General features: G+C 42.7%; 1 protein-coding gene across 7 annotated transcripts in view; it reads left to right on the top strand.

The window, feature by feature from the left end:
- The first annotated feature begins 1293 nt into the window (after positions 1–1293).
- Positions 1294–23583, top strand: part of Boc (BOC cell adhesion associated, oncogene regulated) — an 86076-nt gene continuing 63786 nt past the window's right edge. For 2 of the 7 annotated variants that reach the window (XM_013359718.4, XM_021727921.3), the window contains exons 1-2: positions 10326–10791; positions 14843–14934. The gene's annotated coding sequence lies outside the window, so the exon portion shown is untranslated. Of the gene's footprint in view, positions 1428–10325; positions 10792–14842; positions 14935–23583 lie in introns of those variants that run through there. The other 5 variants (XM_078044215.1, XM_078044214.1, XM_021727922.3 and 2 more) reach the window with 5 other exon arrangements.

The following is a 23583-nucleotide window of genomic DNA, read 5'->3' as shown; positions in this document are numbered from 1 at the left end:
GCATAATCGATTAGGTTGGCTGTGCTGCCTATCTATAAGGCCTCTTAAAACACCAGGCAGCTGGGAGAAAAGAATTATTAGAGGCTGGCCACTGGTCAGCTCTTCCTCCCACCCTCCCTCCCTCTCAGATTTCCTTCCTTTCTTCAGCAAACATCTGCACATTGTTCACCCTGCTCCAGAAGTTGTACAAGGCTTAGGACTGAAATTGGGATTAAGGCCACACCCAGGCTTCAGAAGTTTCATAGGAGGTAGGGAAAATGGAAGAGGGACCACATGTATTCCCTCCAATGAGAAATATGGCAGCCTGAAATAATTATAGAACAATGCAGTAAGTGCTTTGATAAGAATAAACACCAAGTGATAAGACTCCTCCGATAACAGGCACCTACCACATGCTGGAGGGAGGGTGTGCTGGGAGAGGAAGGTCTAAAAAGTAGAGTTTTGCAGGCAAGTAGGAGTTATGTTTTTTGCTGTTGTTGTGTTTTTGTTTTGTATGCTGGGGATTAAACCCAGGGCTTTGTGCTCTGCCACCGAGTTACCCGCCGAGCTGGGCTGTGCAGACACAATAAGTTACAGACTACTATTTTTTTTATCATAAAAAAAAGAACACAACGTTAAATTCTCCATCCGAACTATTTTTAGGCATACAGTTCAGTAGTGTTATGATGTGCAATAGAATTCAAGAATTTTTCCCTCTTGTGACACCAAAACTCTATTGCTCACCAAACACGAATTCCCCCACACCCTTTCCCTCAGTCCTTGGTAATCATCTTTCAATTTTCTGTTTCTCTGATTTTGCCTCCTTTAGATACTTCGTATGAGTGGAATCGTGCAGTATTTTTCCTTTTGTAAGTGGCTTATTTTACTTAGCACAAAGTTCTCGAGATTTATTCATAGTGTAGCATGTGACAGGATTTCCTTCTTTTTAAAGGCTGCATAACATTACATTGTATGTCTATGCCACATTTTCTTCATTCATATATCTGTCAACGGATGTATGGGCTGCTTCCACCTCTTGGCTATTGTGAATGGTGCTTCAATAAACACATAGAAATGTAGGTATCTATCTTTTTGAGCTCCCGATGTCAATTCTTTGGGATCTAGATCTACGTTGTAGTTTGGATCTGGAATGTCACCCCAAAGGCTCTTGTGTTGAAGGCTTAGTCCCCAGACGGTCGCAGTGTTGGGAGGTGGTGGGAACTTCCAGGGGTAGGGCCTGTTTGGGGAGGTAGTCTCCGAGGGCATACCTTTGAAGGGTGTGTTTTGTCCTAGCTCCTCTCTTTTCTCTTTTTTGTTTCCCAGATGCCATCCGGTGAGCAGCTGAGCTCCCATGCTCTCTGCCATGAGGTTCTGCCTCACTCTAGGCCCAGAAACAACAGAGCTGAGAGACCATGGACTGAAACCTCTAAAACCAGGAACCAAAATGGGTATGTTGGCAAAATGACACAAAACGGTTCGTGGAAGTGTTCCAAGTGATTATGTGACTGACCATGACCTGGAAATAGGATTGCTAGATCTTATAATAATTTGTTTTTAATTTACTGAAGGACTCTTTTCTCTAACGGCTATACCATTCTACAGTCTCACCAGCAATGTGCAAAGGTGCCTATTTCTCTAAATCCTTGATAACACTAGTTATGTTGTGGTTGTTGGTTTGCTTTGTTTTGTTTGGTACTGGGATTTGAACCCAGGGTATCTATCTCTTTGAGCTCCTGATGTCAATTAACCACTGAGCCACATCCCCAGACCTTTTTATTTTTTTATTTTTGAGACAGGATTTACAAGTTGCTTAGGGCCTCACTAAGCTGCTGAGGCTGGCTTTGAACTTGCGATCCTCCTGCCTCAGCCTCCCAAGTCACTGGCGTTAGAGGTGTGTGCCACCGTGCACAGGTCCATTTTCTAGTCAAGTTATTTGGGGTTTTTTTTGTTGTTGAGTTACAGAAGTTCCTTAAATGTTCTTGATATTAATCCCATATCAGTTTATGATTTTCAGCTATTTTCTATAAGCTATCTTTTCACTCTGATGATTGTTTTCTTTGACTCAACAGAAGGTTCTAAGTTTGATATAGTCCTGCTTGTCTCTTTTTTATTTCTGTGTCTGTGCATCGGATGTCATATCCAGAAGTCATTGCTAGTTCTAACAACCTGAAGCTTTATCCTCTATGGTTCCTTCTAGGACTGTAATAGCTTCAGGTCTTGTCTTCAATCTTTAATCATTTTGAGTTTATTTTTGTGTATGTGTAAGATTTGGGTTCACCTTTGTTCTTTCACATGTGGATATTCAATTTTCTCGTTACCATTTGTCAAAGAGCCCTTTCTCCATTGTGTAATTTTCACATCCTTGTCAAAAACCATTTGGCCATATATGCAAGTCTTTATTTCTGGGCTCTCTACTTGGTTCTACTGATCTGCCTGTCTATCATTATGTCACCAACACCATAGTAATTACTATTTGGTAATGTGTTTTGAAATCAGAGAGTAAGAGGCCTCCAACTTTGTTCTTTTTCAAGATTCTTTTTAGCTCTTCAGGGTCCCTTGAGAATCCATATGACTTTTAATTTTTTTTTTTTGCTACTTCTATAAAAAAATGTTATTGGGATTTTGATACAGAATATGCTGAATCCATAAATTGATTTGGATCCACAAACCATGTTTTAAAATGTGCACCTACTTACAAATGAGTTTGCTTGTAAACCTGGGAGAATCTGAATAAAGTTGATATATCAATGTCAATTAATTAAGATATTATACTATAGTTAGAGTAGATGTCATATTGTAGTTAAAGGAGAGTAAGGTGAAAGGTATACATGATCTCTCTATTATTATTTCTTATATAGCATGTTATAATTATCTCAAGATAAAAAGTAAAACAATTCAGCTAAAAGTCAGTCACATGCTATCTTCTCAAACATACTATTAGTGTTAAACGCAAAATACTATATAATAGTCATGCACCTTTATATCTAAGACAAACCTGTCTTAACTTGCTTTAGGCAAGAACCTGGTTTTTGGTTTTAAAACTATGATTCTACCTTGGGCCCAAGTTATTGGGATGCTTTCAACATTGTAGGCCACAGAGATCCAGTGGGCTCCAACAGTTGTAACAGGGATAATTGATTTTTTATTAATTTTTTGTTTTGGTTTGGTTTTGGGTACTGGGAATTGAACTCAGGGCACTCAACCACTGAGCCACATCCCCAGCCCTATTTTGTATTTTATTTAGAGACAGGGTCTCACTGAGTTGCTTAGTGCCTCACCTTTGCTGAGGCTGGCTTTGAACTCGTGATCCTCCTGCCTTATCCTCCTGAGCTACTGGGATTATAGGCATGTGCCACTGCTCCCGGTTTTTATTAAATTTTTTTGTTCCCTTATTCATTTGATATATTTTTGTATAGGGAACCCACCATGTGCCAGGTTTTGCGCTGAACACTGGTTGTGCAAAGATCAAACAAACAGGGATTGAGGATTGCCCAGCCGAGGAAAAACACAGACCCACAGTTTTCTTTACCGTTAGAATTACAATGCTCATGACAGATTCAAGGTAAAGGCAAGAACCGGGCTTCATGGGAGCATAGCTGGAATTGGGGAGCTCGGGGAGGAGGCTCAGGTTAAGTCTTCTTAAAGGAGATGATGTTAGAGGGAAAGTTTGAGAGTTAGGTGTGTAGAGAAGAGGAAAAAGGGTTTAAGTCAAAAGGACAGAAGGTGGGTAGGCCGGGAAGCTTAAGAAAGTGTGGTGCTTTGAGGAAGGACCAAAAGATACAGGCAGGTGAGCCACACAGAAGCCAGTCTGGAGGACTGAGCTGGACCAGCTCAAGGAGCACTTGCTCCTTATATCAGGGGAACCATCAAAGAAGGGCAGGGGCATGACTGATTCCATCTTCATCTCTTCTTCATAAATAAAGACAAGGTTTATGGAGGGATTTTTCCCCAAAAAAAGAATTAGAAATCAGTGAACTGCGTGATTAGTTTTCTTAGCCCTTCCTTATCCCAGGCAGAGGCTCATAAGCAAATCCCTTCTTAAATTGGGCCCACCAAGCCTCAAACAATTCCATTTCCTAGTTGGTGAATCCGACCAGAAAAAGGCAAAGAAGACAGGACTGGTCTCTGAATAGGTGTAAAAGAGGTGGGAGGGAGGATTCTACAACCCCAGCATCTTTCTCTCAATTCCCCTCCCTCCCTCATGGTTTTACCTGGAGGTCCAAAGAGATCTTCCAACCACTGTCCAGAGACAGTGATCAGCCTTTCCTCCATGACCAGAGAGTGGCATAGCTTGAATCTCCTTGTTAAATTTTGCCTGTGGGTGCAGGGCTGAGAAGCGGAATAAGGTGGATTGGGGTGAGGCATTGTTGATGTGCTATTGCTATGGCCCAGATTCTTAATGAACCCCTAGTAACTTATGAAGAAGAAACAAAATTATATATTTGGAACAAAAACCAAGCCAGCACACTATCTGTCTCTAAGCTTGCAACCATAGCTTTGCCATTCAATTTTGCTCTGTTCAGTTCCCCGGAACATTGATTGCCTTGGTGAAGCATCCCTTGCTAAAAACCCTTATAGGATGTGTGAGAAACTTCTTCCCTCTTAAATGGCTGACTGAACAAATTTAACGGAGGTTGTTACCCACTGAGTTTGGTATCAAAGCTCTGAGGTCCAATTCTCTTTGAGTTTTTGCTTTCATCTGGAATCCCTCGCCCTTGCCTTCTTTGCTGTAGTTGCCACACAATATCAAGCAGCTGGAGTCTGGGCAGCTCCAGAATCCGTTTCTCAGCCTAACACGTGAGGCGAGCAGGGGGAGAACAGATGGAGGAGCTGTGGAAGGTGGGGGTGTCATATGCCAATAAATGGGGGCTGCGCCTGCTTCAGAGAATCTGATATCTTGAAAAAGTGGTCTCAAGTGAAACTCATTTTCAACAGACAGATTTTATTTGTCTGGGGCTTAAGGACTATGTAAAATCAAGCATGCAGAATGGGAAACAGAAATGACTTTGGACTCCCTGTTTTTCATTTCTTTATCTCTGACTCAAACGTGTACTAATATAACTCTCTTTACTGAATGCCTCTCAAGGGTTTGGGGAAAAAAATACACACACACATATACATATATATATATATATATATATATATATATATGTATGTATATATACACACACACATATATGTATCATATATATGGCACATATATGGTATATATGTGTGAGTATATATATTGTACACACACACACACACACACACACACACAGTGCATGGTGTGGGAACTGAACAGTCAGAATAACCACTAGCCACAAATAGCTGGTATGGTGTACCAGATAACCCATTTACAGTCATATAGAGATACTTCATATATACTAACTCTAATTTTCACAGATGAAGAAACTGGCTTCCAAGAGGTTAGTAATCCACCCAAACTTGCACAGGTTATTTAACACTTGATTCAAACCCAGATTTGTCTTGATTCAGTGTACTCCTTTTGGCTGCTTTTCACCCTCCCTCTTGGTACGCCTGTCCATAGGCAGCCTTGTGGAGATCTGAAGAATAATCTTTCAAGGTCAACAGAGCACATGGCTAAAAGGAACCCTGAGTTAGCAACCCAGGGCTACAGAATTCAGTCCCAGGCAGCTCAACTTGTATGAGGAATAGATGGCATTGGGCCAGGCTCACGTGTAATTCTGCCTGAACCCTGCAATTTAAGCTTTAATTATATGCTCTCTTGCATTGGTTACTAATTGTTCTGCATCGGTCAATCTTAGACTTTCATTCAGACAAGAAATATTTTAGAATGACTGGCACATAGTTTGTCCAGTAGCCTTTGTGGTTCCCAGCCTGGAGAAATAGGCCAGCTCACATAACTAGTTAATCACCTGCTAAAGAGCAAATGGGAGCTCATTTTACTAACTCTAAATTAATGAATTAAGTTGTGCGTTCATTTCAAAAATGAATTGATAAATTCAAAATAAAATTTTTTTGTAGTCAACTGCCAGAATTTTAAGTAAGGATGTTGGGTTCATGAATATTTTATTTCTAGTACCTCTTATCAAGATGAAACATCTGTACTCAAACATTAGCTTTGAGAATAGGAATGTATACAAAAGCCAATTTACTAATTACAGTTAGTACTGTGAATTTTAGTATCTAGTCTTTAATCTTAACTCATACATTAGAACTCTATTCTCTTATGGTATACAATCCTTAAACTCTTACATTAGTTACAATTAGTAAGTTACCTTAGCTCTTTGACTACACTTGGATGCTCCTTTAAAAAAAAAAAAAAACACTCTTTGGAAAACACATAAAAGATTTCTTAAAGGCTTGCCGAATTCAGTCATCTTCTAAAATGTGCCTTTCTTATTCCAAGGGGTAGCCTATAACTCATGAAATAGTTATGAGAAAATAGTGTGTTGCACTGTTTGGAATTAGTATCATCACTTAGTTGTCAGGGATCTTAGGCAAATTACATAATTTTCCTTATCTATAAGATGGAGATAATTGAATCTACATCAAAGGGTTGTTGTGGGAATTCAAAACTAAAAGTACACACAGAACCCAGCAAAGAGGCTGGGAGAGGAAAGTGCTCAAACAGCTTATTTCTCAAAGGATTGTTGGATAGATTAAATAATATCATAAATATAACTGAGTTCACATGGAAAGCACCTATTGTTCCACTCTTCCCACCTAAGTACTATCTCCACTCTAATGAATATCTGGCAGTTGTCTTCTTGAACTGGTAAGTGTAATCATCCAAACTGGTTAACTCAATCAAGTCTCCACTTGGTTCCTTGTGTTTGATGATCTCATTGTTGCTTTTGATTAAAATAATCCAAGAGATGAAAATGTCCGTTGGAACCCCAGGAGGACAGTTTTATATTACCAACCAAAAGCCTTTAAAATTTAAAATGTTATATCCTATTCATTGATCCAAGACTCTAACTCATAGGAATTCACCCTTAGGAAATAATATTTATGATAAGATGTTTAGCTGACTGCAATGCAGGATAATAATAAAAATAAAAACAATCCAAATATATGGCAATAGAAGAATGATTGAGTAAACATCTCTCTTTGATGAAATAGTACACAACTGTTAAAGTCGCACTTTGAAGAATATTCAGTGACAAGGAAAATAATCACATTAGAATCTAACAAGGCACATATCTTTAGATTTTAGAATGTTAAAAAACAACCTATGTGTACAATGAACCTAAATTTGCAAAATATGAAAGTGTCAGATAAACCAACGAAGAGACTGGCTTCTGCCTGAATTACTAAACGCATAAGAGCAGAAAATAGTACAAACATTGAATAAGCAATGTTTGTACTATTGTTTGTGATGTCCTTAAGTGTCTTCCAATATGATTATATTACAATCACTCAGTGTACAAAAAGTATGTATTTGTATCCAGGAGAAACAAAAGCAAGAAAAATGATTAGGAAAAAGCACTCTACTATGTTAACAGAATTATTCCTGGGTAGTAGGCCTAATGTGATTTCCCTTTTTTAGTGTGTTTTTCTTTATTCTTCAGTGAACACATTTTATATTTAGGAAAATTGATTTATGTTAAAACATAGAGAAAACCAATTCTCTATGCCACTTTGTCTTTGACCTTAGTAATTTTGTCAGCACTATCTTCTCCAGATACTCTTCCCATCCAAGGAGATAGCTGTTTATATGATATGGTGGTAGGGAGGGTGTAGCACACTGAGGAGGGAGTAATATCTTTTAATGTTCCTCACTGAATACCTTCCAGTTCATTTTGCATAGCCTAATGACATGGTGACTTGTGTAGATTTACAGTCCCTGCCCATTCTTCTCCTCACTCACCCTTCCAGCTTAATAAATCAATGTGATCATTTCTAAACTAAACACTTTCTTCTTGGTGGGGGCCCATAAAGCACCTCCCCACCAAGAAAGATACCAGTGGTGAATCACCATTAACATAATGAAGAAAGGCAAAAAGCACCTCACTCAGTCCATCTAAATGTTTTAAGATGTTTGGGACACTGGAGTGGAGCAGGGTGGATTAGGATAGGGAAACTCATCTAGAGAGGAAGGGAGAATTAGGCAAGGAACAGGGTCCAGGCAGAGGAGGAATGGGGAGAGAGTTCAAAGACACACTGCATCTGTGGAAGTATTAATAATAATTAATAATAAACACAATCACAAATAATGCATATTAAAATTAAAAGTAATAAACATCACCGACATGCCAACAGTGTACTTGATGCTACAGCAGAATTAACTCTTCTCCATTAAGCTGTGATATGCATTCTATCTAAACCATTCTGATGGCCAATAATAGCCACAGTGATCAGCCTGGCTAAGGGAAATACAAGGTCACGGTCATTCTTCTTGCTAAATAGTGTTGATAAAGACTGAAGCTTTGGTTTAGAACCCAGGGCTGTGTGAACCCAAAGACTGGAGTGTTGGGTATGGAGAGTCCTAGGAGAAAGACAACATGAAAGGGTAGGAATAATAGGAATACAGAAAAATCAGTTTGAGAACCTCACACATCTTGTTCTCATTGGAATCTCACCATCACCAACATGAGTCGTACTTGGAAACCATCTTTAAAATACAAAGCTGGATATCCTGCCTGTGGGTCTGTGGAGAGGCAGTTTCACCACAGTGGTAGATTAGCTAACTCGATTCCTTGAGGGAATTAAGAGTCATGTACCCCATGGTCCTCAGACTTCTTAGTCCTGAATTGTACCTCAGAAGGAGGATAATGAGAAGGTGAAAGCTAACATTGCCATTGAACAAGGAGATAAATAGGCCTTTAAGAATGTTCTGGGAGAGTTCTAAAAATTAAAAAAGAAAAGAGGGGAGTGTAGATGGAAGTTTCAAAGAGGGAATTTAGAATCTTCTCACCTTATGGAAAATGGGTCATGCACTTGATCCATTTTGCCCCCAGGACATGCCCAAGAATCCAGCCACACAGAGCTGAAAGTACCAAATAAGTCAATAGAAAAATAGGCTCCTACCTAATTGAAATGCAGGAGAAAAAAACTGTGCAAAATATGGAATAGAAAACATTTTAGTTGCCTTTTTAGACATTTTTTGGTTCCGATTCAAACAGAATCAAATAATCAGTATAAAATATTTATTTTTACTGATGAAAGTAAACAAACCCATAATCCAGAAAGGTTAAGTGACTTTCTCAAAGTCACACAGTGGTTCCTTGAATCCCTGTGCTGCTATCCTGCCACAGAGGAGAGGCAGCACCTCCTTCACCTTGGCACTGCACTCTGGGTTGTTCTGAACAAATGGCTTAACTTCCAGGTCTTGATTTTCTCAGTGGCAACGTGAGGGAGTTGGAATAATGATTCTTCACTATCTATGAAACAGCTTCATCTCTAAATTAGAACACCAACTTGCCATCAACTCAGCATTTGTTTGACTTCTGAATAATCTGGAAGAGTGGCTTTTAATGTGTGGCCATGGACCTGCGGCATCAGCATCACCTGAGAATTTATTAGAAAGGTAAATTCTGGCAGAGAGGGCTACTAAATCAGAAACGGGAGGAGGGCCCCAGCAATCTGCATTGTAAAATAACAACAACAATCTGCATTGTAAAACAAAACAAAACAAACAAACAAAACCCCAACAACAACAAAAACATTCCAAGGAGTTCTGTTACAGCCCAAGTTTAAGAACTTATGCTGTTTTCTACCCAATACACACACAGAGGCAACAAACTTCTCTCTGTGGCTACTAACCAGCCCCCACCGCTTGTCCTGGCTCCTACATCTGGGATGATGAATGGAGGTCAGGGAGCTGTCAACTGAGGACGCGGCAAACCTTCCCTAGCCCACCGAGTGGTTTGGGGAGGCCGCCTTGGGGCTTCCCTTATCATCTTTTCGACTGCCCCTGACCCACTTTTTTGAGAGGTGGGGAGGAAGCTCCTTTAATAATATTAAGTTTGCTTTTACTGGTTTATTTAATAGTTTGCAGAACGAAGGAAGCAATTGAGAAGTGGGTGGCAGAAAAGGGCTAGGGGAGAACAGACTGGGCTACAGGAGGGAAGTATAGTGTCCAGAGAGGAAGGGTCCGAGGTGAAGCTAAAGAGGGTCAAGAGAGCCCCTGGAGCACAGGGCAATGCTTTTTGCATGGGAAAGAAAAAGGAGCTAGAAATGAGCGCGGGTCCAACGAACAACGGAGAATGGGTGTTGGGTGGGGGGACTGGAGTTTGGGGGACTGTGTGGATTTTTTTTTTCCCCCAGCTTCCTTTCCAAGACTTTTTCTTTGCTTGGTTTCGCTCCTCCCCCTCCTCCCCGCCTCCTCTGCTCCCCCCTCCCCTCCTCCCGCGGTAATGGGAGGCTCCTAGGCAGGAGAAGCAAAAGAAGGAATTGTTTGCGAGTTCAGTCATCCAAAAAAGCTCCTTCCATATGGAGGGATCGGGTGCGCTGGGCGCGGCGTCCCCTGCCTGGTCCTCCTGCTGCTGCCGCCTCCGCCGCGGCCCCGGCTTCCTGCAGCAGGGACCCTGAGCCCCGGCTAGCTAGTGTCAGCCACCGCGTACGCACCGCACAGACACACACACACACACACACACACACACACACACACACACACGGCGCACACACCCTCAGCCACACGCGCTTCCCACCCCGGCCGGCAGCTTCTCGGTCCGAGGCTCCTTTGTTGCTCCGGCTGCGGCCGCTCTCCCGTGTTGTGTGTCCCCGGGTGTCACAGTGCGTGTTGTGTGTCTGTGCAGCGCGGCGCTGTGTGGCTCTCTCCGCGCCCACCACGCTGACACCGGGGCTTCGGCTCACCCTTCCCAGGCTGCGGCTGCACCAGAGGTGAGTCACGTCTCTGAAGTTTGTTTCCTTTTCATAAAAAGTTGTATGTGTTTGTTGGTTTGGGGAGAGGAGGGGGCTGGAGGCTGCCGCAGGCCGGCGGACGCCCAGTGAGCGCGGGCGAGTGGCTGTGGTGGATGCGCGGCGGCTGGCGCCGGCTCTGAGCGCTCGGCTGCGGGCTAGGGTTGGGGCTGGGGACTCGGCCGGCGGGGCGCGCCAGGCGCAGGACCCACAAGCTGGGCCCGGAGGGCAGCCGGGGACAGGACGCCGCGCCGGTTTCCCCGGCCGGTGCTTTCAGGTTCCTTGGCCGGGTCGTGGTTCCCGGAATCTTCTCGGGTAAAAGGAGGGCCCAGACCGCCTCCCAGACTTGCCCTGAAGGCTGACACCCAGCGCCCGGGTCCCCGGCCGGACCGTGGGGGGAGAATCCCACTCGGTGTCAGCAGATGCACAGAACCACTCAATGCGCGCTTGGACTCCGGGGGGCGAGATTATCACCCTTGACATTTTAAAAGGAAAATACTAAAATGATGGACTGAGCGAACCCAAACAGCTTCAGAAAAGATCCCCTAACAGGAGTGGTAGAAGGGGAGAGGCTAAAGTGGTGTCCAGAAGTGTCTGTGAGACTGAGGCATTTGTAAGAGTGTGTGTGTGTGTGTTGGCGCCCGCAGGGTACTCCTGGGGTTGTACTCTTCGGGTTTTTGTTTATGTAACTGCGAGAAGGTGGGGGCATGAATCTCTAGGACAAGTGGGAAAGTGCTGCCAGGAGGGCCAGGAACCCAGGAAGAATCTTCTGCTGGATTCTTGAAGGGCTTGCTTGACTTTCAGATACTCAGTTTAGTTTGCTTTTCCAGGCAATAGAAGAACTTTGAGAGGTGCGAGTCAGGCAGACCTGGAAGGATTTCAGGAGTCTTAGAGATGGTTTTGTTTAGTTGTGTTTTGGGGTGGCAGAGGCAGAGTCCCTTGAAACACGAGTTGGGTTCCTCCAGAGATGTGGCAGTTAGAGCTAAGAATACCCAAACCACACACCAGCAATCCCAAACAGGCACTTTCTGGGTGTGGTGGGTGTTCTGCAGCTCCCCCCATCTCTTCCCTGCAAACTCAAATGGGTTCACATAAGTTTTTGACTCAGAGTTACCTCTTTGAGTAGACTAAGTGAAAAGTATATTTGGTTGCAGGCCCTTGTCCCACCTCCAAATGCCCTGTACCCAGCCCACATTTGTCACTTAGCTCTTTTTGCCCAGAACTCTGCAAGCATAGACCCTTAAATGAACGTGGTTTTAAAAATTCTTGAATGTGTAAACATTTCTAATTTATGCCACTACTGGGTTCTGAACAGGCAGCACCACTCTGTGATGGCTTTTTTAGCCCTTTGGTTACAGCTAATAAATCTATCTCCATGTTCTCAAGGACAACATGGAAAATACTAACGCACAGTCTTGTTGGACCCAGGTGGGGGCTGGGGCACCCATACATCTGGATGACCTGTTTTCTGAACTTAAAGTGAATCTGAGGCAAGAGGTTGGCCATTTTGAGGTGTGTAACAGGTTTCCCAGGGACATTTCTGAGGTCTTATAATTGGCACTTTTTAATGGCCTCATAATTGAGACCCAGAGGGTTCCCGTGGTACTCTTGAAGCACCTTGGGGTCAGCGGGACAGAGGCGGGTAGAAACAGCAGTGGGGTTAAGATTTTCCTTCCAGATGAGTTTTTGGAATAAGTTTATACAAAAGATGAAAGAAGGCGGAATTCCCTCCTTAGGCCTCTTTGCTGACACCATCCTCCCTCAATGAAATATATTACTCAGAATTTGGCCCTCAGGAGGCCAGAAGCAGTACAGACGTCCCCTTTTATTCTCTTTCAAGGTTTCTCAGCAGAGCAACATTGCAGGAGAAGTTCACTCAAGAGATATTGCCCAAGCTTCTGGGAGCTGGCTTTACTTGGGAGGGTTAATTGGTAGAGGCTCATATAATAGGTCCTTTGACAGCAAATGAGGGTGTGAGGGGGGAAAAAACCTGCTTAGGTGCTAATTGTCAGTCAATCACGATAAGGAGTGTGATTTATGTTTCTTTCCATACTGCAATGCCTTCCTCCAAATGGACCCAGATATTTTACTTTTTTTGAAGTACTTTTTCAAGTGCTTGGGATCCCCTCTCTCTTCAACAACTGTTTGTGGTTTCCATAGCCTAAGGATGAATAGGAGATTTTACTCATGAAATAATTCAGTTGACTTCCCCAAAGACCCCTGGGGTTTAAGAAAGGAAGGCAAGAAGTGAGCCTGATGATCAGTGTTCCAAGGGCCCTAGGGGGTCTAGGTTCAAATTTCAGCTGTCACTGACATGCTTAATGAATTAAAGGTTTCTCTCTCTGCCTTTCAAAACTTAACTGAAGACCCATGTGTGCTGGATAATTTCTGTCCAGTACTTTGTGACCCCTGAATAAAGAAGTATTAACCTGGCTCCAAAAGATACTATACACTGCAGTTTGCTTTCTTCCCTCCAAACTTTAAACCTCCTTGTAATCTGGGACTAGAATGGAAATTGGGGAGGGAGAGGAAAGATAGTGATTTTCCCATTTAAAAAAAATTTACCTACTTTAACATAAGTAATTTCTTGTTACCTCCATACTTCAGTTTAACAAATATTTATCGTGCATCAGACACCCAATTGGGAGCTTCCTTGTCCCAACAAAGTAAGTTTTCTTAATCAAAGAGTGATTACCTTCAAATTTTATTCATTGCACAAACATCTACTACTAATTATAAAAGTGTTTTTAAAGTTATTCACAGTTATGTACAGGCTGGGGCTGTAGCTTTCTTCAAGCACTTGCCTAGCATGCACAAGGCCCTAGGTTCAATCTCCTGCAACACACACACACACACACACACACACACACACACACACACACACACAGAGCTACCCACAATCTCCCCGTGCTATAGCATGACTTGTTTTTGTTCATCCATGTGCATATATACCTTCTATATAGTTATGATAAAAAGTAGATTCTTGTCATCAGACAGCCCAAAATATCTACATTTGAACCAAAGACTCTCAGAGAACACATATATCCAACCAATTTGCTTTTAGTGGGAATGAGCCAAATCCTAAGTATGCTCCCATGGGAACTTCAACTTGCAATATTTTCATAATTTATGAGCCTGAATCAAGTATTTTGGATTGAAGAGTGGTATGGGAGAGGGTGTTTAGTTTTAATCTAGAAGTCTATGTTTACCATAAACCTTCCCAAGAAGATTTTTGCCACCTTGGAGCCTTCTGATTGGTCATGGATAGAGAAGGGGAGGTAGAATGTAGGAAAGAGGTTTATAGGATCCCTCTGAAGTCCAAGCTCTGCCTCTGACCTCTGTTTACATCACCTCAAATCAAAACATTAATCTGTTCCTACATCTCTGCTACAGCAGAGTTAAGACTCCTTCCCCAACCTGGCACAGTCTTTTCTGTTCTTCCTTTTGTAATTCCACCATCTGTACCATCTTTTCCAGATCTGCTTATTGATGCTGACACGTGGTTGGGCTCCCACTGTCTACCTAACAGCACTCCACTATTTTCCATCAGTCCACTATTCTCCATCGGTCCCACAATCAAGTCACTACTCAGTTTTAAAATCCAAATTTTTCAACCTGTTATATGAGACTCCATCCTCCTTCATGATAATTCTTTCTCAGTAGGAGCCTGCTGCCCAGCACCTTAAATCCTTCCACACAAGCCTTCTTATGTATGAGACCTGTTTATAATGTGTTTTGAAGAAATATTTGGTGAGTGTTGATGAAAATACACTATTGGATGAAAAGTTCATGGTTTTGTAAAATGTAGTATTGTTCTTAATCCACTATTTTCACTTTTAGCAAGGGGTCAGGTAACTGGATATTGATGGAGGCCTGTGATCTTAGAAGAATTGCTTTTCCTCTGTTTTCTTATTCATAAAAGGGGTTAATGTGGAATTACTATGGTTTATAGCAATGCACCTTACAAAAAGCAAATACTTCAGAACTGTTTATTTTATTGTTCAAAAGATGAAACAATTCTCTTTTTCCTCAGTCCCGTTTCAGGCTTCCTGGAACCCATGACCCATGAAGTTTTGTCAACATTCACACCATCTGAGGGTAGCAGCAAAGGAGTAGAAGAAGTAGGTGAGGTTTTCTGCTCACAGTCTGAAATCTCTATCCTATTAGATCAACTATTTTTTCCCTTGTTTTGTGTTATCACTTGAAGATTGTGTTTCTCATTCTTTAATATTGAAAAAATCCAGCTTTGAGTGGAATCTGGACTAACCTTCAGGTTGGTTCTAGTGGCTAGTACACTCTTAGTCGAAGCCTGTGTTGGCTCCATGAACCCCCCCCCCCATTGCCCTGAGGCAAACTCTGTCAGACTTGTTGGATACAAACCACTAACTGTGAGATTCAGGATCTAAGCTCACTGTGGAAAAGTCCTGCTCAGGTCTGGGTGAGGAAAGCCAAGTGTTTACGTCTCTGACAGTGGTCTTACAGCATATGCCTTGTGGTCTCATGTACTGGGCATTGTTTATCTCACAAAAACCAGAGGGATTCCATTTCTTTGCATCTTCTGAAATGAAACCAGGAAATAATTTCTCTTTTCCTAATGATAAATTTGGCCCTATTTTCAAAGAAGGCCTTTGATGTTTGGGACAGGATTATTGAGCAATACGAGGAAATCATAGCAGAAAGACTATAGTCAGTAATATGTAGTCAACTTAATTTGGTTGCCAGAGAAAATGTTGTGAAAGTCTCAACTGGTTCTCCTGGTGAGTAACAGGAAAATGCCAATGTGGATGGGGTAAGTAGGGTTGAAGAAAAACAACCCAAAAGGAGCTGAGCAGTGGAAAGTAGGGCAAAGGCATGTTATTCTTTGCCAAAATGAGTTTGGACAACATTGGACACGACAAGGGTGATGAAGTGTTTGTAGGTTGGAGTCTTCATTCTTTCAACAGGCTTTTATTGAGTACCTGCTATGTGCCTGGCATTATGGCTTAGACTGGCAGGAATCAATACCAGAGCCCATGGGCATCCAGAATTCTATTGCTCATGGGAAGTGAAATGCAAATACTTGCAGTGGGTCAGTTAAGAAAGACTTTTTGAGAGAAGGGAGAGAATACCTCAGGAAATCTTAAAATTAGAGTCAGACAGGTAGTACCAAATTTTTTTTTACTCTGCTTGTATGAATTGTTCATTGTTTTGTTCCAGCAAATTCATTTTTCCTTGGTGGATGATAGGTTTAAGTATGGTAGACACAGGAGATTTCAAAGTCATGTCTTTGTTGTTGTTACTTGTTTAATTTTAGGAAACTTAAGACTTAGAATCTCTGCATCAAATACAGAATCTCAGAAATCTGGGTTTTGGCCTTGTTTCCAAAATCAGTTACTGAGTAGTTTTCAGGAGGAAAAGAAAAAATTAGTGATTTTCCTTTCTTTCTCATTTATATCAGATTTTAACTGAGAATCTTAGAAACACATGTATGAATTCATCCTTTTACCTTTGAATTCCATTGGTCCCATTAGATTTGCTTGACTCTGACATTATTCCCAGAGTAGCAGGTGAGGGGAAATTTATTTTAGAGGTATAAAAATCACTGGGCTTTTCATTTGCTCAAAAACCTCCTGGGTTGCTGAGAGGTGAATATCTCAAGAATTGGGAGCCCCAGGTAGGGGAGGAAAGTATGTGGACTTACCTGGCCTCAGAGGCCCCCATCCAGCCTGGGCTGCAACTTTACTCTCAAAGAAAACCTCCCCACTTTCCCTGGTTCTGCCAATATTTTTCCAGATTAGTCAAAGCTAAGTGCCTTTACTAGTCTTTACTTACCTAACATTACAATCCCAGTAGGTTTATTAGGTATGGGTCATAGTTAATTGGAGAGGAAAATTGGGGGGTTCTGGGTTTACTGGTTTTCTATGAAAGCAGAGACTGCTCTTAATAATTTCACAGATCATCTCTCCCACTTCTCTGTCTCTCTGTTTTCTGCCTCATGACTATCACACTATAGTGGAGTTACTGTAGCTTTTCCTTCTTACATAGTTATGCCCAAGTCAGGGGGATTTATTAATACTGGCAGTCAACACAATATCTTCGTGTGCAAGTGAGTTCACATAAAGGCCGAGATGTTTACTCCTGTCGTTATGAATGAATTTTTGGTAGTGAACAAATTGTATAAGTTATAAGTTATAGACAAGAGTTAGATTCTCAGGATCACTCAACATACAGGCCTCTGAAATAATCACCTGCACCCCTTCCTTGAGTCCTTTGGTGGTCTGCCATCTGTGAAGGCTCTGAGTCAGTTCCAGGTGACAGGCCCCAGTCAGGTGCTTTCCATTCTGTAGGCTTCTGTAGCAGAGGTGGAGGCTGCTGCAGGGCGGCTGGCTTTAGCCAGTCTGGACTATGGCAATTTGCCAGCAAGTTTCAGTGGGTGGTCTTTGACAATGAAAGAAGAGGGTGGGGGCGGGGGAACTTAGCTCTCCTCCCCAAAGGGGAACAACAAGGTGGCTTTCTATAGGTGGGTTTTACATTGGCGACCAATCCCCTTGTCACTGACACACCATACGTGTCTTGAGTGTGGGTGAAAAAGAACTGAACAAATTGCCTGAAGGTGGTCACTGTGATGGATGGAGTTAATTTTTGTTCCCCCAATTTTACAAATGAAGCCTTGTATTTAGGTGGCGAGCCTTTCTTCCAAGGGGGCGAGTAGGCAGGTACCTTTCCTTATGATTACTGAGGAAGGAACAATGATGATTCTCACTTGCCAGACAGGAAAGCAAAGCTCTTAGTGCAGCTTCTCACCCCACAGATCAGGGAAATCAGCCGTGGACCAGCAGCACAGGCCCAGGCATGCTAATTTCAGTTACAAGTAGGCAGCACTGCCTGCCTCCACTTCCTTCCAGTGATGGGGCGATTGATAGCAGCCATCTAGTGTATACCTACTGGGTGCCAGGCCCTGTGCTAAGAATTACTGGCATTATCCCTTTGATCACCCAGTGGTCCTGTGAAGCTGGGCATTATTATCCTATTCTTCAGATAAGAAGCTAAAGCTTAAATAATTGTACTGATTTTCTCTGGTCTCACAACTGGAAGTAGCAAAGCCAAGATTTCATTGCAGGTCTGCTGACTACCAAACTTAATGTGTGTGTGGAGCGGGGGACCCAGATAGGTTCTGTTCCCAAAGCAGACTCCCTTCAGTTTGGGAAAACTTTCTTTTGCAGCTAACTACACGTAAGGGGCATGTGGGGACCTTTATGAGACTTGCCTTAAACCACATGAATATAGAACTGGGACCACAAGTGGAAGGTGTTGAATGGCTCAGAAGCAGCAGTACCAGGGAAGCCAGGCTTTGTGGTCCAGCTGTGTCAGACTTTGCAGGCCGTGGTGAAAGCCACCTCCATCTTGGGTTTCATTTCTGAACATGTCTCTTGATATTTTTTTTTCTCCTCCTCCGGGACGTTGTCTGAATCGACTGTCCCAAATCTCTACTCCTGCTATAGCTGCCAGATGAATCCATCTATGCCTAGGCTTTCTGCAAGTCTGATCAAGCAGGTCCTCCATGCTTACAATGAGCTGAGGGGGAGAAGGTGTTTGGCCCAGCAGATACTTTTACTGGTCAGGAAAAGTGGCAGCTTGTACAGAAAAATACCCTGGGGAAGGAAGTAGCAGCTTTGACAGACAGGTAACTGACAGGAGATGCTGCCTTCCAGGCAAATACTCACAGGGCAGCCAGCAGAAAGAATTCGACAGGCAGGTACCTGCAGAAGAGCAAAGCACCCCACTCCCTGCTGGCTTAGGAGGGTGGTGAGGTTTGGCGGCGGAGGACATGTAGTTACCCTTGTTCCTTGTTTTTCTTTAGCAAACATGGGAAACTTGAAGCCAAGATGCTCTGGGTATGGGAAGACACAGGTTTAAAATATAATGATGTGACTAGGGTAATGAGGAGGTAGTCAGAGAAACTGTGCCTTTCATCCCCTCTCATTTCAAGCTGTCTTTTTTAAAATTATTTTTTTTATTTATATGTGACAGCAGAATGCATTATAATTCTTATTATACATATAGAGCGCAATTTTTCATATCTCTGGTTGTATACAAAGTAGAGTCACACCAATTTGTGTCCTCATATATGCACTTTGGATAATAATGTCCATCACATTCCACCATCACTTTTAACCCCATGCCCCTTCCCTTCGCCTCCCACCCCTCTTCCCTATCTAGAGTTCATCTATTCTTCCCATGCTCCCCCTCCCTACCCCACTATGAGTCAGCCTCCTTATATCAGAAAAAAAACATTTGGCATTTGGGTTTTTGGGGGATTGGCTAACTTCATTTAGCACTATCTTCTCCAACTCCAACTATTTACCTGCAAATGCCATGATTTTATTCTCTTTTAATGCTGCGTAATATTCCATTGTGTATATATGCCACATTTTTTTTTATTCATTCATCTATTGAAGAGCATCTATCTAGGTTGGTTCCACAGTTTAGCTATTGTGAATTGTGCTGCTGTAAACATTGATGTGGCTGTGTCCCTGTAGTATGATGTTTTTAAGCCCTTTGGGTAACTCCAGAATGGCAGCTATTAAGAATACAAACCACAGTAAGGGTTGGCGAGGACGTAGCGGGAAAAGGTATACTCATACATACACTGCTGGTGGGACTGCAAATTGGTGTAGCCAATATGGAAAACAGTATGGAGATTTCTTTGAAAATTGGGAATGGAACCACCACTTGACCCAGCTGTCCCTCTCCTCGGTCTGTACTTATGCTGTCTTTTAAAGGGTCATGAGGATGCTGTGACATGGCCTGAGGGAACACTTTTGATTGAAAATGTTCTTACTCAACCTCAAAAGCCCCAGGGGCCTGGCATCTAGGGAACCGGACACAGTTTGGACACAGGAATGCAGTCAACTCTGCGGTGTGTTTTTGTTTTCTAAAGAACGTGAATCGGATTCTCTTTGGTCAAACTGTCAGAAACCACCCCGGATCCCTCTAGATCAGCGTTTTTTTCCTCACGAGTGGGAAAAGACAACTTAGAATCTCAGGATCTGGAAGATGTTGGGAAGGAAAAGAACTTCTGGCAACTGGATTTAGGGTAACATCCTTCCTTGAGAGAGAGGTACAGAAGGAGTGCAGAGCGTTTCTAGGAGGTCCTATCTGAGAGGACAGAAGTCTGGAGTGCATCTTGTGAGAAGGCAGGTGAAGTGCTAGGAAAGAAGGTTTTCAGGAGAAAAGCATGTTTCTGGAACCACTTCCAGATTTGGGATTGTATAGTATCCTGGTTAATGGGAGGCTTTGTAAATAGACCAGGCTGGGATTCAATACTGGCTTTGCCAATAACTAGGTGTGTGATCCTGGGCAAGTTACATAAACTCTGCCACGCCAGTTTCTTAAGGTTGTTGCAAAGGGGAAACAAGGTCATGTATGTAAAACTCAGGAAATGCATTGGGAACCATCAGTGGATGGAAGCTGTTGTTATATAGGAAAAGAAGGAGGAATAGAGTGAAAAGGGCCTTCTTAGTAGGGTAGGCAGAGAGGAGAATGAGCCAGCAGAAGGTCCTGCTGATGGAGCCCCAACTAACTCAAGGTCTACAGAGAGAAAGAAATGAAGATGGGGAGAAAGAGGAGCACAAGGTTGGGCCAGGCCTGGTCCCTGGGTAGATCATGACCCCCAACCCCACCCCACCCCTGCAGCCTTCCTCTCTGCCTTTCCCCCAACTCAGCATATTCATCCTACCCAAAATCTTGAGGTCATCCTTGACTCTGCTCTTGCTCTCATACTCCATTTTATTTTTGCTTTTATTTTCATTATTAATTTATTGTGGTGCTGGAGGTGGAACTCAGGGCCTCATACATATTGTATCTTGTTTGAAAGTGGTAGCGCAAGCACTCTTACACTGAGATACAGCCTGGGTCCTCGTACTCCACTTTAAGTTGGCAAACAACACTGGCTTTACCTTCAAGTGTTTGTAGAATCCTATGATCTCCTACCACTCTAGTCTTCTATTAACTTTTCTGACAAGGACTGTGGAGCTGACTTCTCTCCTCAAAACTCTCCATGGCTTCAAACATCCATGAAAAATCAAAATGCCTTGATTTGGAAAAATCCAGGACCCTGGATCCACCCCTTCCTCTCTGCCTTACTTCTGCCTACCTTGCTCACCTCACAGCCACATGGGCCTCCCCAGGACTCCTCTAACTAGCCTTCTCCTCCTCAGAGGTTTTCTGCCAGCTGTCTGAAAGGCTCTCACCCCACATTCCTGTGTAGCTTCCTCCCCCATTTCAGTGGGTTCCCTGTTGCCCCGCTCATCCACCACTATTCTCTCTCCTTTCAACCTAATTTATTATTCCTCAGCATTGTCACCTTCTGATATCTATTTGTTCATTTGCATATTACCTGCTTCCTCTGTAGAAGGAAGACAGATCCAGGGACCTTGTTTCTCCCAGGGACTAGAAGAGAATTGGTTTCTCTCTCTCTCTCTCTCTCTCTCTCTCTCTCTCTCTCTCTCTCTCTCTCTCTCTCTCTCCCCCTTTCTTTTTCTCTTTCCTTTCTAATCTGCAGTACTCTCCTGAATTGCAAAATTAATGCGTAAGAATTTCAAACAAGATGAAATACGGTCAGTTCTCAGTATTCACAGGTTCCACACCTGTGGATGCAGTCAACCATGGATCAACCATGAATAGAAAATATTTTTTTAAAAAATATCATGTCTGTACTGAACATGTACAGACTTTTTTTCTTGTCATGATATAACAACAACTTACATAGCATTTACACTGTATGCACTACTTTAAGTAACCTAGAGATAATTTAAAGTGTAGCTTAGGTACATGCAAATACTATCTACACCATTTTTATGACGGATTTGAGCATCCATGGATTTTGGTATCCTGGCGGGGGGCAGTGTCCTAGAACCAATTCTTCACAAATACCAAGGGGCAACTGTAATTACGCATGGATTTATTCAAGAAAATGCATTCAGGGGTGAATGTATATGGGGAACCTCGAGGGAATGTCCTAAGAGCACTAACGACGAGAGTCTGTTAGAAAAGCCAGGCAGTAGATATGTGCAGGACCTCGGCAGAGGTAGCCCAGTTCCTTCACTCTTCCCCAAGGTAACAGACTTCAGCAATTGTCCATGGCTAGGCAGGTGGCTCCATCTGTAAGAGAGATACAAGAATGAAGCCAGGCATGTGGTGGTGCATGCAAAGTAATCCCAATGGCTTGGGAGGCTGAGGCAGGAGGATCACAAGTTCAAGGCCAGCCTTGGCCACTTAGTGAGACTCTGACTCAAAATGAAAACGAAAAAGGGCTGGGGGTGTAGCTCAGTAGTAGAGTAGCCCTGGGTTCAATCCCTAGTACTATAAAGAAGGAAGAAAAAAAGCAATGGATGTCCTCTCTGCCCTCCCTCATCACACACTTTATTATTATTATTATTATTATTTTAACTATGGCACTGTTTTTTAAAAAAAATATTTTTTAGTTGTACATGGACCTTTATTTTATGTGTTTACATGTGGTGCTGAGGATCAAACCCAGTCCTTATCACACACTTTAGAAGAATTTATTGTGCATCCACTTTATGCCCAGCACTGTGCATGGCCTGGCTAGGAGTTGCAGAGAAGCCCAGCTCTTCCTCTGTCCCACCACTGTTTATAGTCTGGTTGTCCATCTGGGTTTTCCTAAGTGGGCCTGGGCCACCCATCTTGATGCTGCCCTCTTCCAATCACTTGAGTCCAACTGGAGGTCTTTCAGATCTGGTGGGCATGGGATAGATTTGACAATAGTTCAGTCTCCATACACAGGGGTCTTGGTGGGGCCAGCCCCTGTGCTAGGCACACCAGTTACAGAGATGGTACCAGCTGCTGGAAGTAAGGAAGAGTGTGTTGGGTGCCACCTCAGAGGGGACATAGATCTGACTTCAAGTTGCATCTTAGACATTTCTGACTTGGTTCAAGATTTAGAAGCAGAGGAAGAATAAAAATAGTGAGGAAGATCCCAGGAGGTCTTGTGATGACAATAAAAGTAGAAAAATGTGCCTCAGCAATAGTACAACCAGATGCCAAAACCCAACCCAGCAAGCATGTCATGGAGCTGGGCAATAGCCCATGCCTCTTTTTAAAAATTATTACTATTATTATTTTAAATGAATAATCTTCTTTTTGAGCAGTCTTAGGTTTACAGAAAAGTGAAGCAAAACAGAGTTGCCATCCAAGTCACCTCTATCACCTAACCCCTACCCCTTTCCCCTATAATTAACATCTTCTGCTGGTGTGATGTATTTATTATGATTGGTGAACCAAAATTGACATTTCATTATTAACTAAAGGGCATAGTTTACATTAGGGTCCACTTTTTGTGTGGTACATTTTCTGGGTATTGGTAGATATATGATGGCATGTACCTACTATGATAGGATTGTAATATTCTGCTACCTAAAAGTCTCCCATTCTCCACCTGGTCCTGGTCACCTCCTCCTTCTGCCCCCAAAACTTTTGCAACCACTATCATCTTACTGTAGTAAGCATATATATTTACTATATATATTTTTACTACATATATGTGTATGTATGTGTTATATATATGCTATAGTTATGACTTTTCCAGAATGTCACATAGTTGGAATCATGAAGTATATACCCCTATCAGACTGGCTGCTTTCACTTGGCAACCTCTCTAGTTTTCTCTCTTGCCTGCCCCATACACATAAGCAGCTGGTGAGCAAGGAGCTGGAAAAGGAGGGGCTCAGAGCCGAGTGCTGAAACCTTCCTGACAAGAGCTGAGGGTCTACT

The sequence above is a fragment of the Ictidomys tridecemlineatus genome, chromosome 3, assembly GCF_052094955.1.
Source record: "Ictidomys tridecemlineatus isolate mIctTri1 chromosome 3, mIctTri1.hap1, whole genome shotgun sequence".
NCBI lineage: Eukaryota > Metazoa > Chordata > Mammalia > Rodentia > Sciuridae > Ictidomys > Ictidomys tridecemlineatus.
Note: the sequence above shows the minus strand (reverse complement) of the source record. Positions and strands in the feature narration are given on the sequence as shown.